Here is an 18,748-nt window from a genome sequence, read left to right on the forward strand (position 1 = left end):
CTCGATGGCCGCTGCAGAAAAGAAGAGCTGTGCTGAATTGCTCGGGAAGCAAGGACATAGACAGCGCCTTGTGTTTGGGAGTTAGCAGCTGCTGGTTTTTTGCAATTGCCTTCACTGTGCACTGAATGCCAGGGTGAGCTGTGCACTCTTCTACAACGAGCAGGGCAGCAGAAAACAGAGAGCACGGACGTCTGACAGCAGTTTGAAGCTTGCCTAGGAAAGAGCAGTGGTTTTGGAGTGTTTAGCAAATATATGTTTCTGGGCAAGGGCCGGATGCGTGTACTGTGCTGGCAAGCTTTCTCCCTGCGAGACACGCTGGAAAAGCTTTTCGCTATGATGCAGACCGCTAGAGACGCAGATTCCGGCTCTCCGCAGCTGTCCGCAGGGAAGCGGCGGTTGCCGGCGTCTTTCTGCCGAAGCCGCGCTTTGCAGCCTACAAGTGCGGTTCACGTCAGCGGTGCACCTAGGAGCCACTTCTTCGCCTCCGGCAGCCGGGGAGAGCGGTTGGCTTCTGAGAGGCGAAGAACGAAACCGGCTCGTGTGCGCAGCCTTGGCACTGCTAGAGGACGGTGGCTGCAGCTGCCAGCCTTTTCAGTTCACCTCTGGCATGCTTCTGCCAGGTGCTCCAGGAAGACATTCCTGCGTTTTGACTTGGTCCTTTACAGACGAATCTGGACAATTCTGTTCGTACCCTGAGCTTCCGAGTTGCAGAGAACTCGAGGGCAGCTGCAGAATAGAATAACTTCGCTGAGCTGCTTTTGAAGCAAGGACATCGACAGCGCCTTGCGTTTGGGAGTGATCAGCAGCTGGTTTTTTGCAATTGACTTCGCTGTGCACTGAATGCCAGGGTGAGCTGTGCACTCTTCTACAACGAGCAGGGCAGCAGAAAACAGAGAGCACGGACGTCTGACAGCAGTTTGAAGCTTGCCTAGGAAAAAGCAGTGGTTTTGGAGTGTTCAGCTAATCCGTGCTTCTGGGCAAGGGCGGCTTGCGTGCACTGTGCTGGCAAGCTTTCTCCCTGCGAGACTCGCTGGAAAAGCTTTTCGCTATGATGCAGTCCGCTAGAGACGCAGAATCCGGCTCTCCGCAGCTCTCCGCAGGGAAGCGCCGGTTGCCGGAGTCTTTCTGCCGAAGCCGCGCTTTGCAGCCTACAAGTGCGGTTCACGTCAGCGGTGCACCTAGGAGCCGCTTCTTCGCCTCCGGCCGCCGGGGAGAGCGGTTGGCTTCTGAGAGGCGAAGAACGAAACCGGCTTGTGTGCGCAGCCTTGGCACTGCTAGAGGACGGTGGCTGCAGCTGCCAGCCTTTTCAGTTCACCTCTGGCATGCTTCTGCCAGGTGCTCCAGGAAGACATTCCTGCGTTTTGACTTGGTCCTTTACAGACGAATCTGGAGAATTCTGTTCGTACCCTGAGCTTCCGAGTTGCAGAGAACTCGAGGGCAGCTGCAGAAAAGAATAACTTCGCTGAGCTGCGTGGGAAGCAAGGATATAGCGCCTTGTCTTAGCGAGTGAGCAGCAGCTGGTTTTTTGCAATTGCCTTCACTGTGCACTGAATGCCAGCGTGAGCTGTGCACTCTTCTACAACGAGCAGGGCAGCAGAAAACAGAGAGCACGGACGTCTGACAGCATATTAAAGCTTGCCTAGGAAAGAGCAGTGGTTTTGGAGTGTTCAGCAAATATATGTTTCTGGGCAAGGGCGGCACGCGTGCACTGCGCTGGCAAGCTTCCTCCCTGGGAGACAAGTTGGAAAAGCTTTTCGCCATGATGCAGTCCGCCAGAGACGCAGACTTCGACTCTCCGCAGCTGTCCGCAGGAAAGCGCCGGTTTCCAGGGTCTTTCTGCCGAAGCCGCGCTTTGCAGCCCACAAGTGCGGTTCACGTCAGCGGTGCACCTAGGAGCCGCTTCTTCGCCTCCGGCAGCCGGGGCAAGCGGTTGGCTTCTGAGAGGCGAAGAACGAAACCGGCTTGTGTGCGCAGACTTGGCACTGCCTCAGGACAGTGGCTGCAGCTGCCTGCGCTTTCAATTCACCTCTGGCATGCTTCTGGCAGGTGCTCCAGGACGACTTTCCTGCGTTTTGACTTTGTCCTGATGCAGACGAATCTGGAGAATTCTTGTTCCTACCCTGAGCTTCCGAGTTGCAGGGATCTCGATGGCCGCTGCAGAAAAGAAGAGCTGTGCTGAATTGCTCGGGAAGCAAGGACATAGACAGCGCCTTGTGTTTGGGAGTTAGCAGCTGCTGGTTTTTTGCAATTGCCTTCACTGTGCACTGAACGCCAGGGTGAGCTGTGCACTCTTCTACAACGAGCAGGGCAGCAGAAAACAGAGAGCACGGACGTCTGACAGCAGTTTGAAGCTTGCCTAGGAAAAAGCAGTGGTTTTGGGGTGTTCAGCTAATCCGTGCTTCTGGGCAAGGGCGGCTTGCGTGCACTGTGCTGGCAAGCTTTCTCCCTGCGAGACACGCTGGAAAAGCTTTTCGCTATGATGCAGTCCGCTAGAGACGCAGACTCCGGCTCTCCGCAGCTGTCCGCAGGGAAGCGGCGGTTGCCGGCGTCTTTCTGCCGAAGCCGCGCTTTGCAGCCTACAAGTGCGGTTCACATCAGCGGTGCACCTAGGAGCCACTTCTTCGCCTCCGGCAGCCGGGGAGAGCGGTTGGCTTCTGAGAGGCGAAGAACGAAACCGGCTTGTGTGCGCAGTTTTGGCACCACTAGAGGACAGTGGCAGCATGTGCCAGCCCTTTCAGTTCACCTCTGGGACGCTTCTGTCAGGTGCTCCAGGACGACTTTCCTGCGTTTTGACTTGGTCCTGATGCAGACGGATCTGGAGAATTCTAGTTCGTACCCTGAGCTTCCGAGAGGCAGAGAAGAAGGGCTGCAATGTGTTGCTCGGGAAGCAAGGACATAAACAGCCCCTTGTGTTTGGAAGTGAGCAGCTGCTGGTTTTTTGCAATTGCCTTCCCTGTGCACTGAATGCCAGGGTGAGCTGTGCACTCTTCTACAACGAGCAGGGCAGCAGAAAACAGAGAGCACGGACGTCTGACAGCAGTTTGAAGCTTGCCTAGGAAAGAGCAGTGGTTTTGGAGTGTTCAGCAAATCCATGTTTCTGGGCAAGGGCGGCATGCGTGCACTGTGCTGGCAAGCTTCCTCCCTGGGAGACAAGCTGGAAAAGCTTTTCGCTATGATGCAGTCCGCTAGAGACGCAGACTTCGGCTCTCCACAGCTGTCCGCAGGGAAGCGGCGGTTGCCGGCGTCTTTCTGCCGAAGCCGCGCTTTGCAGCCTACAAGTGCGGTTTATGTCAGCGGTGCACCTAGGAGCCGCTTCTTCGCCTCCGGCAGCCGGGGAAAGCGGTTGGCTTCTGAGAGGTGAAGAACGAAACTGGCTTGTGTGCGCAGCCTTGGCACCACTAGAGGACGATGGCAGCATGTGCCTGCACTTTCAATTCACCGCTGGCATGCTTCTGGCAGGTGCTCCAGGACGACTTTCCTGGGTTTTGACTTCATCCTGATGAAGACGAATCTGGAGAATTCTTGCCCGTGCCCTGAGCCTCCGAGAGGCAGAGAAGAAGGGCTGCGCTGAGTTGCTCGGGAAGCAAGGACATAGCGCCTTGTGTTTGGGAGTTAGCAGCTGCTGGTTTTTTGCAATTGCCTTCCCTGTGCACTGAATGCCAGGGTGGGCTGTGCACTCTTCTACAACGAGCAGGGCAGCAGAAAACAGAGAGCACGGACGTCTGACAGCAGTTTGAAGCTTGCCTAGGAAAGAGCAGTGGTTTTGGAGTGTTTAGCAAATATATGTTTCTGGGCAAGGGCGGGATGCGTGCACTGTGCTGGCAAGCTTTCTCCCTGCGAGACACGCTGGAAAAGCTTTTCGCTATGATGCAGTCCGCTAGAGACGCAGACTCCGGCTCTCCGCAGCTGTCCGCAGGGAAGCGGCGGTTGCCGGCGTCTTTCTGCCGAAGCCGCGCTTTGCAGCCTACAAGTGCGGTTAACGTCAGCGGTGCACCTAGGAGCCGCTTCTTCGCCTCCGGCCGCCGGGGAGAGCGGTTGGCTTCTGAGAGGCGAAGAACGAAGCCGGCTTGTGTGCGCAGCCTTGGCACTGTTAGAGGACGGTGGCTGCAGCTGCCAGCCTTTTCAGTTCACCTCTGGCATGCTTCTGCCAGGTGCTCCAGGACGACTTTCCTGCGTTTTGACTTGGTCCTTTACAGACGAATCTGGAGAATTCTGTTCGTACCCTGAGCTTCCGAGTTGCAGAGAACTCGAGGGCAGCTGCAGAAAAGAATAACTTCGCTGAGCTGCGTGGGAAGCAAGGACATAGCGCCTTGTCTTAGCGAGTGAGCAGCAGCTGGTTTTTTGCAATTGCCTTCACTGTGCACTGAATGCCAGGGTGAGCTGTGCACTCTTCTACAACGAGCAGGGCAGCAGAAAACAGAGAGCACGGACGTCTTACAGCAGTTTGAAGCTTGCCTAGGAAAGAGTAGTTTTTTTGGAGTGTTCAACAAATCTATATTTCTGGGCAAGGGCGGCACGCGTGCACTGTGCTGGCAAGCTTTCTCCCTGCGAGACACGCTGGAAAAGCTTTTCGCTATGATGCAGACCGCTAGAGACGCAGATTGCGGCTCTCCGCAGCTGTCCGCAGGGAAGCGGCGGTTGCCGGCGTCTTTCTGCCGAAGCCGCGCTTTGCAGCCTACAAGTGCGGTTCACGTCAGCGGTGCACCTAGGAGCCACTTCTTCGCCTCCGGCAGCCGGGGAGAGCGGTTGGCTTCTGAGAGGCGAAGAACGAAACCGGCTTGTGTGCGCAGCCTTGGCACTGCTAGAGGACGATGGCTGCAGCTGCCAGCCTTTTCAGTTCACCTCTGGCATGCTTCTGCCAGGTGCTCCAGGAAGACATTCCTGCGTTTTGACTTGGTCCTTTACAGACGAATCTGGAGAATTCTGTTCGTACCCTGAGCTTCCGAGTTGCAGAGATCTCGAGGGCAGCTGCAAAAAAGAATAACTTCGCTGAGCTGCTTTTGAAGCAAGGACATAGACAACGCCTTGCGTTTGGGAGTGAGCAGCAGCTGGTTTTTTGCAATTGACTTCGCTGTGCTCTGAATGCCAGGGTGAGCTGTGCACTCTTCTACAACGAGCAGGGCAGCAGAAAACAGAGAGCACGGACGTCTGGCAGCAGTTTGAAGCTTGCCTAGGAAAAAGCAGTGGTTTTGGAGTGTTCAGCAAATCCGTGCTTCTGGGCAAGGGCGGCTTGCGTGCACTGTGCTGGCAAGCTTTCTCCCTGCGAGACACGCTGGAAAAGCTTTTCGCCATGATGCAGTCCGCTAGAGACGCAGACTCCGGCTCTCCGCAGCTGTCCGCAGGGAAGCGCCGGTTGCCGGAGTCTTTCTGCCGAAGCCGCGCTTTGCAGCCTACAAGTGCGGTTCACATCAGCGGTGCACCTAGTAGCCGCTTCTTCGCCTCCGGCAGCCGGGGAGAGCGGTTGGCTTCTGAGAGGCGAAGAACGAAACCGGCTTGTGTGCGCAGCCTTGGCACTGCTAGAGGACGGTGGCTGCAGCTGCCAGCCCTTTCAGTTCACCTCTGGGATGCTTCTCGCAGGTGCTCCAGGACGACTTTTCTGCGTTTTGACTTGGTCCTGATGCAGACAATTCTGTAGAATTCTTGTCCGTGCCCTGAGCTTCCGAGAGGCAGAGAAGAAGGGCTCCGCTGAGTTGCTCGGGAAGCAAGGACATAGACAGCGCCTTGCGTTTGGGAGTGAGCAGATGCTGGTTTTTTGCAATTGCCTTCACTGTTCACTGAATGCCAGGGTGAGCTGTGCACTCTTCTACAACGAGCAGGGCAGCAGAAAACAGAGAGCACGGACGTCTGACAGCAGTTTGAAGCTTGCCTAGGAAAGAGTAGTTTTTTTGGAGTGTTCAGCAAATCTATGTTTCTGGGCAAGGGCGGCACGCGTGCACTGTGCTGGCAAGCTTTCTCCCTGCGAGACACGCTGGAAAAGCTTTTCGCTATGATGCAGACCGCTAGAGACGCAGATTGCGGCTCTCCGCAGCTGTCCGCAGGGAAGCGGCGGTTGCCGGCGTCTTTCTGCCGAAGCCGCGCTTTGCAGCCTACAAGTGCGGTTCACGTCAGCGGTGCACCTAGGAGCCACTTCTTCGCCTCCGGCAGCCGGGGAGAGCGGTTGGCTTCTGAGAGGCGAAGAACGAAACCGGCTTGTGTGCGCAGCCTTGGCACTGCTAGAGGACGATGGCTGCAGCTGCCAGCCTTTTCAGTTCACCTCTGGCATGCTTCTGCCAGGTGCTCCAGGAAGACATTCCTGCGTTTTGACTTGGTCCTTTACAGACGAATCTGGAGAATTCTGTTCGTACCCTGAGCTTCCGAGTTGCAGAGATCTCGAGGGCAGCTGCAAAAAAGAATAACTTCGCTGAGCTGCTTTTGAAGCAAGGACATAGACAACGCCTTGCGTTTGGGAGTGAGCAGCAGCTGGTTTTTTGCAATTGCCTTCACTGTGCACTGAATGCCAGGGTGAGCTGTGCACTCTTCTACAACGAGCAGGGCAGCAGAAAACAGAGAGCACGGACGTCTGACAGCAGTTTGAAGCTTGCCTAGGAAAGAGCAGTGGTTTTGGAGTGTTTAGCAAATATATGTTTCTGGGCAAGGGCCGGATGCGTGTACTGTGCTGGCAAGCTTTCTCCCTGCGAGACACGCTGGAAAAGCTTTTCGCTATGATGCAGACCGCTAGAGACGCAGATTCCGGCTCTCCGCAGCTGTCCGCAGGGAAGCGGCGGTTGCCGGCGTCTTTCTGCCGAAGCCGCGCTTTGCAGCCTACAAGTGCGGTTCACGTCAGCGGTGCACCTAGGAGCCACTTCTTCGCCTCCGGCAGCCGGGGAGAGCGGTTGGCTTCTGAGAGGCGAAGAACGAAACCGGCTCGTGTGCGCAGCCTTGGCACTGCTAGAGGACGGTGGCTGCAGCTGCCAGCCTTTTCAGTTCACCTCTGGCATGCTTCTGCCAGGTGCTCCAGGAAGACATTCCTGCGTTTTGACTTGGTCCTTTACAGACGAATCTGGACAATTCTGTTCGTACCCTGAGCTTCCGAGTTGCAGAGAACTCGAGGGCAGCTGCAGAATAGAATAACTTCGCTGAGCTGCTTTTGAAGCAAGGACATCGACAGCGCCTTGCGTTTGGGAGTGATCAGCAGCTGGTTTTTTGCAATTGACTTCGCTGTGCACTGAATGCCAGGGTGAGCTGTGCACTCTTCTACAACGAGCAGGGCAGCAGAAAACAGAGAGCACGGACGTCTGACAGCAGTTTGAAGCTTGCCTAGGAAAAAGCAGTGGTTTTGGAGTGTTCAGCTAATCCGTGCTTCTGGGCAAGGGCGGCTTGCGTGCACTGTGCTGGCAAGCTTTCTCCCTGCGAGACTCGCTGGAAAAGCTTTTCGCTATGATGCAGTCCGCTAGAGACGCAGAATCCGGCTCTCCGCAGCTCTCCGCAGGGAAGCGCCGGTTGCCGGAGTCTTTCTGCCGAAGCCGCGCTTTGCAGCCTACAAGTGCGGTTCACGTCAGCGGTGCACCTAGGAGCCGCTTCTTCGCCTCCGGCCGCCGGGGAGAGCGGTTGGCTTCTGAGAGGCGAAGAACGAAACCGGCTTGTGTGCGCAGCCTTGGCACTGCTAGAGGACGGTGGCTGCAGCTGCCAGCCTTTTCAGTTCACCTCTGGCATGCTTCTGCCAGGTGCTCCAGGAAGACATTCCTGCGTTTTGACTTGGTCCTTTACAGACGAATCTGGAGAATTCTGTTCGTACCCTGAGCTTCCGAGTTGCAGAGAACTCGAGGGCAGCTGCAGAAAAGAATAACTTCGCTGAGCTGCGTGGGAAGCAAGGATATAGCGCCTTGTCTTAGCGAGTGAGCAGCAGCTGGTTTTTTGCAATTGCCTTCACTGTGCACTGAATGCCAGCGTGAGCTGTGCACTCTTCTACAACGAGCAGGGCAGCAGAAAACAGAGAGCACGGACGTCTGACAGCATATTAAAGCTTGCCTAGGAAAGAGCAGTGGTTTTGGAGTGTTCAGCAAATATATGTTTCTGGGCAAGGGCGGCACGCGTGCACTGCGCTGGCAAGCTTCCTCCCTGGGAGACAAGTTGGAAAAGCTTTTCGCCATGATGCAGTCCGCCAGAGACGCAGACTTCGACTCTCCGCAGCTGTCCGCAGGAAAGCGCCGGTTTCCAGGGTCTTTCTGCCGAAGCCGCGCTTTGCAGCCCACAAGTGCGGTTCACGTCAGCGGTGCACCTAGGAGCCGCTTCTTCGCCTCCGGCAGCCGGGGCAAGCGGTTGGCTTCTGAGAGGCGAAGAACGAAACCGGCTTGTGTGCGCAGACTTGGCACTGCCTCAGGACAGTGGCTGCAGCTGCCTGCGCTTTCAATTCACCTCTGGCATGCTTCTGGCAGGTGCTCCAGGACGACTTTCCTGCGTTTTGACTTTGTCCTGATGCAGACGAATCTGGAGAATTCTTGTTCCTACCCTGAGCTTCCGAGTTGCAGGGATCTCGATGGCCGCTGCAGAAAAGAAGAGCTGTGCTGAATTGCTCGGGAAGCAAGGACATAGACAGCGCCTTGTGTTTGGGAGTTAGCAGCTGCTGGTTTTTTGCAATTGCCTTCACTGTGCACTGAACGCCAGGGTGAGCTGTGCACTCTTCTACAACGAGCAGGGCAGCAGAAAACAGAGAGCACGGACGTCTGACAGCAGTTTGAAGCTTGCCTAGGAAAAAGCAGTGGTTTTGGGGTGTTCAGCTAATCCGTGCTTCTGGGCAAGGGCGGCTTGCGTGCACTGTGCTGGCAAGCTTTCTCCCTGCGAGACACGCTGGAAAAGCTTTTCGCTATGATGCAGTCCGCTAGAGACGCAGACTCCGGCTCTCCGCAGCTGTCCGCAGGGAAGCGGCGGTTGCCGGCGTCTTTCTGCCGAAGCCGCGCTTTGCAGCCTACAAGTGCGGTTCACATCAGCGGTGCACCTAGGAGCCACTTCTTCGCCTCCGGCAGCCGGGGAGAGCGGTTGGCTTCTGAGAGGCGAAGAACGAAACCGGCTTGTGTGCGCAGTTTTGGCACCACTAGAGGACAGTGGCAGCATGTGCCAGCCCTTTCAGTTCACCTCTGGGACGCTTCTGTCAGGTGCTCCAGGACGACTTTCCTGCGTTTTGACTTGGTCCTGATGCAGACGGATCTGGAGAATTCTAGTTCGTACCCTGAGCTTCCGAGAGGCAGAGAAGAAGGGCTGCAATGTGTTGCTCGGGAAGCAAGGACATAAACAGCCCCTTGTGTTTGGAAGTGAGCAGCTGCTGGTTTTTTGCAATTGCCTTCCCTGTGCACTGAATGCCAGGGTGAGCTGTGCACTCTTCTACAACGAGCAGGGCAGCAGAAAACAGAGAGCACGGACGTCTGACAGCAGTTTGAAGCTTGCCTAGGAAAGAGCAGTGGTTTTGGAGTGTTCAGCAAATCCATGTTTCTGGGCAAGGGCGGCATGCGTGCACTGTGCTGGCAAGCTTCCTCCCTGGGAGACAAGCTGGAAAAGCTTTTCGCTATGATGCAGTCCGCTAGAGACGCAGACTTCGGCTCTCCACAGCTGTCCGCAGGGAAGCGGCGGTTGCCGGCGTCTTTCTGCCGAAGCCGCGCTTTGCAGCCTACAAGTGCGGTTTATGTCAGCGGTGCACCTAGGAGCCGCTTCTTCGCCTCCGGCAGCCGGGGAAAGCGGTTGGCTTCTGAGAGGTGAAGAACGAAACTGGCTTGTGTGCGCAGCCTTGGCACCACTAGAGGACGATGGCAGCATGTGCCTGCACTTTCAATTCACCGCTGGCATGCTTCTGGCAGGTGCTCCAGGACGACTTTCCTGGGTTTTGACTTCATCCTGATGAAGACGAATCTGGAGAATTCTTGCCCGTGCCCTGAGCCTCCGAGAGGCAGAGAAGAAGGGCTGCGCTGAGTTGCTCGGGAAGCAAGGACATAGCGCCTTGTGTTTGGGAGTTAGCAGCTGCTGGTTTTTTGCAATTGCCTTCCCTGTGCACTGAATGCCAGGGTGGGCTGTGCACTCTTCTACAACGAGCAGGGCAGCAGAAAACAGAGAGCACGGACGTCTGACAGCAGTTTGAAGCTTGCCTAGGAAAGAGCAGTGGTTTTGGAGTGTTTAGCAAATATATGTTTCTGGGCAAGGGCGGGATGCGTGCACTGTGCTGGCAAGCTTTCTCCCTGCGAGACACGCTGGAAAAGCTTTTCGCTATGATGCAGTCCGCTAGAGACGCAGACTCCGGCTCTCCGCAGCTGTCCGCAGGGAAGCGGCGGTTGCCGGCGTCTTTCTGCCGAAGCCGCGCTTTGCAGCCTACAAGTGCGGTTAACGTCAGCGGTGCACCTAGGAGCCGCTTCTTCGCCTCCGGCCGCCGGGGAGAGCGGTTGGCTTCTGAGAGGCGAAGAACGAAGCCGGCTTGTGTGCGCAGCCTTGGCACTGTTAGAGGACGGTGGCTGCAGCTGCCAGCCTTTTCAGTTCACCTCTGGCATGCTTCTGCCAGGTGCTCCAGGACGACTTTCCTGCGTTTTGACTTGGTCCTTTACAGACGAATCTGGAGAATTCTGTTCGTACCCTGAGCTTCCGAGTTGCAGAGAACTCGAGGGCAGCTGCAGAAAAGAATAACTTCGCTGAGCTGCGTGGGAAGCAAGGACATAGCGCCTTGTCTTAGCGAGTGAGCAGCAGCTGGTTTTTTGCAATTGCCTTCACTGTGCACTGAATGCCAGGGTGAGCTGTGCACTCTTCTACAACGAGCAGGGCAGCAGAAAACAGAGAGCACGGACGTCTTACAGCAGTTTGAAGCTTGCCTAGGAAAGAGTAGTTTTTTTGGAGTGTTCAACAAATCTATATTTCTGGGCAAGGGCGGCACGCGTGCACTGTGCTGGCAAGCTTTCTCCCTGCGAGACACGCTGGAAAAGCTTTTCGCTATGATGCAGACCGCTAGAGACGCAGATTGCGGCTCTCCGCAGCTGTCCGCAGGGAAGCGGCGGTTGCCGGCGTCTTTCTGCCGAAGCCGCGCTTTGCAGCCTACAAGTGCGGTTCACGTCAGCGGTGCACCTAGGAGCCACTTCTTCGCCTCCGGCAGCCGGGGAGAGCGGTTGGCTTCTGAGAGGCGAAGAACGAAACCGGCTTGTGTGCGCAGCCTTGGCACTGCTAGAGGACGATGGCTGCAGCTGCCAGCCTTTTCAGTTCACCTCTGGCATGCTTCTGCCAGGTGCTCCAGGAAGACATTCCTGCGTTTTGACTTGGTCCTTTACAGACGAATCTGGAGAATTCTGTTCGTACCCTGAGCTTCCGAGTTGCAGAGATCTCGAGGGCAGCTGCAAAAAAGAATAACTTCGCTGAGCTGCTTTTGAAGCAAGGACATAGACAACGCCTTGCGTTTGGGAGTGAGCAGCAGCTGGTTTTTTGCAATTGACTTCGCTGTGCTCTGAATGCCAGGGTGAGCTGTGCACTCTTCTACAACGAGCAGGGCAGCAGAAAACAGAGAGCACGGACGTCTGGCAGCAGTTTGAAGCTTGCCTAGGAAAAAGCAGTGGTTTTGGAGTGTTCAGCAAATCCGTGCTTCTGGGCAAGGGCGGCTTGCGTGCACTGTGCTGGCAAGCTTTCTCCCTGCGAGACACGCTGGAAAAGCTTTTCGCCATGATGCAGTCCGCTAGAGACGCAGACTCCGGCTCTCCGCAGCTGTCCGCAGGGAAGCGCCGGTTGCCGGAGTCTTTCTGCCGAAGCCGCGCTTTGCAGCCTACAAGTGCGGTTCACATCAGCGGTGCACCTAGTAGCCGCTTCTTCGCCTCCGGCAGCCGGGGAGAGCGGTTGGCTTCTGAGAGGCGAAGAACGAAACCGGCTTGTGTGCGCAGCCTTGGCACTGCTAGAGGACGGTGGCTGCAGCTGCCAGCCCTTTCAGTTCACCTCTGGGATGCTTCTCGCAGGTGCTCCAGGACGACTTTTCTGCGTTTTGACTTGGTCCTGATGCAGACAATTCTGTAGAATTCTTGTCCGTGCCCTGAGCTTCCGAGAGGCAGAGAAGAAGGGCTCCGCTGAGTTGCTCGGGAAGCAAGGACATAGACAGCGCCTTGCGTTTGGGAGTGAGCAGATGCTGGTTTTTTGCAATTGCCTTCACTGTTCACTGAATGCCAGGGTGAGCTGTGCACTCTTCTACAACGAGCAGGGCAGCAGAAAACAGAGAGCACGGACGTCTGACAGCAGTTTGAAGCTTGCCTAGGAAAGAGTAGTTTTTTTGGAGTGTTCAGCAAATCTATGTTTCTGGGCAAGGGCGGCTTGCGTGCACTGTGCTGGCAAGCTTTCTCCCTGCGAGACACGCTGGAAAAGCTTTTCGCCATGATGCAGTCCGCTAGAGACGCAGATTCCGGCTCTCCGCAGCTGTCCGCAGGGAAGCGCAGGTTGCCGGAGTCTTTCTGCCGAAGCCGCGCTTTGCAGCCTACAAGTGCGGTTCACGTCAGCGGTGCACCTAGGAGCCGCTTCTTCGCCTCCGGCCGCCGGGGAGAGCGGTTGGCTTCTGAGAGGCGAAGAACGAAACCGGCTTGTGTGCGCAGCCTTGGCACTGCTAGAGGACGGTGGCTGCAGCTGCCAGCCTTTTCAATTCACCGCTGGCATGCTTCTGCCAGGTGCTCCAGGAAGACATTCCTGCGTTTTGACTTGGTCCTTATAGACGAATCTGGACAATTCTGTTCGTACCCTGAGCTTCCGAGTTGCAGAGAACTCGAGGGCAGCTGCAGAAAAGAATAACTTCGCTGAGCTGCGTGGGAAGCAAGGACATAGCGCCTTGTCTTAGCGAGTGAGCAGCAGCTGGTTTTTTGCAATTGCCTTCACTGTGCACTGAATGCCAGGGTGAGCTGTGCACTCTTCTACAACGAGCAGGGCAGCAGAAAACAGAGAGCACGGACGTCTGACAGCAGTTTGAAGCTTGCCTAGGAAAGAGCAGTGGTTTTGGAGTGTTCAGCAAATATATGTTTCTGGGCAAGGGCGGCACGCGTGCACTGCGCTGGCAAGCTTCCTCCCTGGGAGACAAGCTGGAAAAGCTTTTCGCCATGATGCAGTCCGCCAGAGACGCAGACTTCGACTCTCCGCAGCTGTCCGCAGGAAAGCGCCGGTTTCCGGAGTCTTTCTGCCGAAGCCGCGCTTTGCAGCCCACAAGTGCGGTTCACGTCAGCGGTGCACCTAGGAGCCGCTTCTTCGCCTCCGGCAGCCGGGGCAAGCGGTTGGCTTCTGAGAGGCGAAGAACGAAACCGGCTTGTGTGCGCAGCCTTGGCACTGCTTCAGGACAGTGGCTGCATCTGCCTGCGCTTTCAATTCACCTCTGGGATGCTTCTGGCAGGTGCTCCAGGACGACTTTCCTGCGTTTTGACTTGGTCCTGATGCAGACGAATCTGGAGAATTCTTGTTCCTACCCTGAGCTTCCGAGTTGCAGGGATCTCGATGGCCGCTGCAGAAAAGAAGAGCTGTGCTGAATTGCTCGGGAAGCAAGGACATAGACAGCGCCTTGTGTTTGGGAGTTAGCAGCTGCTGGTTTTTTGCAATTGCCTTCACTGTGCACTGAATGCCAGGGTGAGCTGTGCACTCTTCTACAACGAGCAGGGCAGCAGAAAACAGAGAGCACGGACGTCTGACAGCAGTTTGAAGCTTGCCTAGGAAAGAGCAGTGGTTTTGGAGTGTTTAGCAAATATATGTTTCTGGGCAAGGGCCGGATGCGTGTACTGTGCTGGCAAGCTTTCTCCCTGCGAGACACGCTGGAAAAGCTTTTCGCTATGATGCAGACCGCTAGAGACGCAGATTCCGGCTCTCCGCAGCTGTCCGCAGGGAAGCGGCGGTTGCCGGCGTCTTTCTGCCGAAGCCGCGCTTTGCAGCCTACAAGTGCGGTTCACGTCAGCGGTGCACCTAGGAGCCACTTCTTCGCCTCCGGCAGCCGGGGAGAGCGGTTGGCTTCTGAGAGGCGAAGAACGAAACCGGCTCGTGTGCGCAGCCTTGGCACTGCTAGAGGACGGTGGCTGCAGCTGCCAGCCTTTTCAGTTCACCTCTGGCATGCTTCTGCCAGGTGCTCCAGGAAGACATTCCTGCGTTTTGACTTGGTCCTTTACAGACGAATCTGGACAATTCTGTTCGTACCCTGAGCTTCCGAGTTGCAGAGAACTCGAGGGCAGCTGCAGAATAGAATAACTTCGCTGAGCTGCTTTTGAAGCAAGGACATCGACAGCGCCTTGCGTTTGGGAGTGAGCAGCAGCTGGTTTTTTGCAATTGACTTCGCTGTGCACTGAATGCCAGGGTGAGCTGTGCACTCTTCTACAACGAGCAGGGCAGCAGAAAACAGAGAGCACGGACGTCTGACAGCAGTTTGAAGCTTGCCTAGGAAAAAGCAGTGGTTTTGGAGTGTTCAGCAAATCCGTGCTTCTGGGCAAGGGCGGCTTGCGTGCACTGTGCTGGCAAGCTTTCTCCCTGCGAGACACGCTGGAAAAGCTTTTCGCCATGATGCAGTCCGCTAGAGACGCAGACTCCGGCTCTCCGCAGCTGTCCGCAGGGAAGCGCCGGTTGCCGGAGTCTTTCTGCCGAAGCCGCGCTTTGCAGCCTACAAGTGCGGTTCACATCAGCGGTGCACCTAGTAGCCGCTTCTTCGCCTCCGGCAGCCGGGGAGAGCGGTTGGCTTCTGAGAGGCGAAGAACGAAACCGGCTTGTGTGCGCAGCCTTGGCACTGCTAGAGGACGGTGGCTGCAGCTGCCAGCCCTTTCAGTTCACCTCTGGGATGCTTCTCGCAGGTGCTCCAGGACGACTTTTCTGCGTTTTGACTTGGTCCTGATGCAGACAATTCTGTAGAATTCTTGTCCGTGCCCTGAGCTTCCGAGAGGCAGAGAAGAAGGGCTCCGCTGAGTTGCTCGGGAAGCAAGGACATAGACAGCGCCTTGCGTTTGGGAGTGAGCAGATGCTGGTTTTTTGCAATTGCCTTCACTGTTCACTGAATGCCAGGGTGAGCTGTGCACTCTTCTACAACGAGCAGGGCAGCAGAAAACAGAGAGCACGGACGTCTGACAGCAGTTTGAAGCTTGCCTAGGAAAGAGTAGTTTTTTTGGAGTGTTCAGCAAATCTATGTTTCTGGGCAAGGGCGGCTTGCGTGCACTGTGCTGGCAAGCTTTCTCCCTGCGAGACACGCTGGAAAAGCTTTTCGCCATGATGCAGTCCGCTAGAGACGCAGATTCCGGCTCTCCGCAGCTGTCCGCAGGGAAGCGCAGGTTGCCGGAGTCTTTCTGCCGAAGCCGCGCTTTGCAGCCTACAAGTGCGGTTCACGTCAGCGGTGCACCTAGGAGCCGCTTCTTCGCCTCCGGCCGCCGGGGAGAGCGGTTGGCTTCTGAGAGGCGAAGAACGAAACCGGCTTGTGTGCGCAGCCTTGGCACTGCTAGAGGACGGTGGCTGCAGCTGCCAGCCTTTTCAATTCACCGCTGGCATGCTTCTGCCAGGTGCTCCAGGAAGACATTCCTGCGTTTTGACTTGGTCCTGATGCAGACAATTCTGTAGAATTCTTGTCCGTGCCCTGAGCTTCCGAGAGGCAGAGAAGAAGGGCTCCGCTGAGTTGCTCGGGAAGCAAGGACATAGACAGCGCCTTGCGTTTGGGAGTGAGCAGATGCTGGTTTTTTGCAATTGCCTTCACTGTTCACTGAATGCCAGGGTGAGCTGTGCACTCTTCTACAACGAGCAGGGCAGCAGAAAACAGAGAGCACGGACGTCTGACAGCAGTTTGAAGCTTGCCTAGGAAAGAGTAGTTTTTTTGGAGTGTTCAGCAAATCTATATTTCTGGGCAAGGGCGGCTTGCGTGCACTGTGCTGGCAAGCTTTCTCCCTGCGAGACACGCTGGAAAAGCTTTTCGCCATGATGCAGTCCGCTAGAGACGCAGATTCCGGCTCTCCGCAGCTGTCCGCAGGGAAGCGGCGGTTGCCGGCGTCTTTCTGCCGAAGCCGCGCTTTGCAGCCTACAAGTGCGGTTCACGTCAGCGGTGCACCTAGGAGCCGCTTCTTCGCCTCCGGCCGCCGGGGAGAGCGGTTGGCTTCTGAGAGGCGAAGAACGAAACCGGCTTGTGTGCGCAGCCTTGGCACTGCTAGAGGACGGTGGCTGCAGCTGCCAGCCTTTTCAATTCACCGCTGGCATGCTTCTGCCAGGTGCTCCAGGAAGACATTCCTGCGTTTTGACTTGGTCCTTATAGACGAATCTGGAGAATTCTGTTCGTACCCTGAGCTTCCGAGTTGCAGAGAACTCGAGGGCAGCTGCAGAAAAGAATAACTTCGCTGAGCTGCGTGGGAAGCAAGGACATAGCGCCTTGTCTTAGCGAGTGAGCAGCAGCTGGTTTTTTGCAATTGCCTTCACTGTGCACTGAATGCCAGGGTGAGCTGTGCACTCTTCTACAACGAGCAGGGCAGAAGAAAACAGAGAGCACGGACGTCTGACAGCAGTTTGAAGCTTGCCTAGGAAAGAGCAGTGGTTTTGGAGTGTTCAGCAAATATATGTTTCTGGGCAAGGGCGGCACGCGTGCACTGCGCTGGCAAGCTTCCTCCCTGGGAGACAAGCTGGAAAAGCTTTTCGCCATGATGCAGTCCGCCAGAGACGCAGACTTCGACTCTCCGCAGCTGTCCGCAGGAAAGCGCCGGTTTCCGGAGTCTTTCTGCCGAAGCCGCGCTTTGCAGCCCACAAGTGCGGTTTACGTCAGCGGTGCACCTAGGAGCCGCTTCTTCGCCTCCGGCAGCCGGGGCAAGCGGTTGGCTTCTGAGAGGCGAAGAACGAAACCGGCTTGTGTGCGCAGCCTTGGCACTGCTTCAGGACAGTGGCTGCAGCTGCCTGCGCTTTCAATTCACCTCTGGGATGCTTCTGGCAGGTGCTCCAGGACGACTTTCCTGCGTTTTGACTTGGTCCTGATGCAGACGAATCTGGAGAATTCTTGTTCCTACCCTGAGCTTCCGAGTTGCAGGGATCTCGATGGCCGCTGCAGAAAAGAAGAGCTGTGCTGAATTGCTCGGGAAGCAAGGACATAGACAGCGCCTTGTGTTTGGGAGTTAGCAGCTGCTGGTTTTTTGCAATTGCCTTCACTGTGCACTGAATGCCAGGGTGAGCTGTGCACTCTTCTACAACGAGCAGGGCAGCAGAAAACAGAGAGCACGGACGTCTGACAGCAGTTTGAAGCTTGCCTAGGAAAGAGCAGTGGTTTTGGAGTGTTTAGCAAATATATGTTTCTGGGCAAGGGCCGGATGCGTGTACTGTGCTGGCAAGCTTTCTCCCTGCGAGACACGCTGGAAAAGCTTTTCGCTATGATGCAGACCGCTAGAGACGCAGATTCCGGCTCTCCGCAGCTGTCCGCAGGGAAGCGGCGGTTGCCGGCGTCTTTCTGCCGAAGCCGCGCTTTGCAGCCTACAAGTGCGGTTCACGTCAGCGGTGCACCTAGGAGCCACTTCTTCGCCTCCGGCAGCCGGGGAGAGCGGTTGGCTTCTGAGAGGCGAAGAACGAAACCGGCTCGTGTGCGCAGCCTTGGCACTGCTAGAGGACGGTGGCTGCAGCTGCCAGCCTTTTCAGTTCACCTCTGGCATGCTTCTGCCAGGTGCTCCAGGAAGACATTCCTGCGTTTTGACTTGGTCCTTTACAGACGAATCTGGACAATTCTGTTCGTACCCTGAGCTTCCGAGTTGCAGAGAACTCGAGGGCAGCTGCAGAATAGAATAACTTCGCTGAGCTGCTTTTGAAGCAAGGACATCGACAGCGCCTTGCGTTTGGGAGTGATCAGCAGCTGGTTTTTTGCAATTGACTTCGCTGTGCACTGAATGCCAGGGTGAGCTGTGCACTCTTCTACAACGAGCAGGGCAGCAGAAAACAGAGAGCACGGACGTCTGACAGCAGTTTGAAGCTTGCCTAGGAAAAAGCAGTGGTTTTGGAGTGTTCAGCTAATCCGTGCTTCTGGGCAAGGGCGGCTTGCGTGCACTGTGCTGGCAAGCTTTCTCCCTGCGAGACTCGCTGGAAAAGCTTTTCGCTATGATGCAGTCCGCTAGAGACGCAGAATCCGGCTCTCCGCAGCTCTCCGCAGGGAAGCGCCGGTTGCCGGAGTCTTTCTGCCGAAGCCGCGCTTTGCAGCCTACAAGTGCGGTTCACGTCAGCGGTGCACCTAGGAGCCGCTTCTTCGCCTCCGGCCGCCGGGGAGAGCGGTTGGCTTCTGAGAGGCGAAGAACGAAACCGGCTTGTGTGCGCAGCCTTGGCACTGCTAGAGGACGGTGGCTGCAGCTGCCAGCCTTTTCAGTTCACCTCTGGCATGCTTCTGCCAGGTGCTCCAGGAAGACATTCCTGCGTTTTGACTTGGTCCTTTACAGACGAATCTGGAGAATTCTGTTCGTACCCTGAGCTTCCGAGTTGCAGAGAACTCGAGGGCAGCTGCAGAAAAGAATAACTTCGCTGAGCTGCGTGGGAAGCAAGGATATAGCGCCTTGTCTTAGCGAGTGAGCAGCAGCTGGTTTTTTGCAATTGCCTTCACTGTGCACTGAATGCCAGCGTGAGCTGTGCACTCTTCTACAACGAGCAGGGCAGCAGAAAACAGAGAGCACGGACGTCTGACAGCATATTAAAGCTTGCCTAGGAAAGAGCAGTGGTTTTGGAGTGTTCAGCAAATATATGTTTCTGGGCAAGGGCGGCACGCGTGCACTGCGCTGGCAAGCTTCCTCCCTGGGAGACAAGTTGGAAAAGCTTTTCGCCATGATGC

This window comes from Taeniopygia guttata, chromosome 20 (assembly GCF_048771995.1).
Source record: "Taeniopygia guttata chromosome 20, bTaeGut7.mat, whole genome shotgun sequence".
NCBI classification, from domain to species: Eukaryota; Metazoa; Chordata; class Aves; order Passeriformes; family Estrildidae; genus Taeniopygia; species Taeniopygia guttata.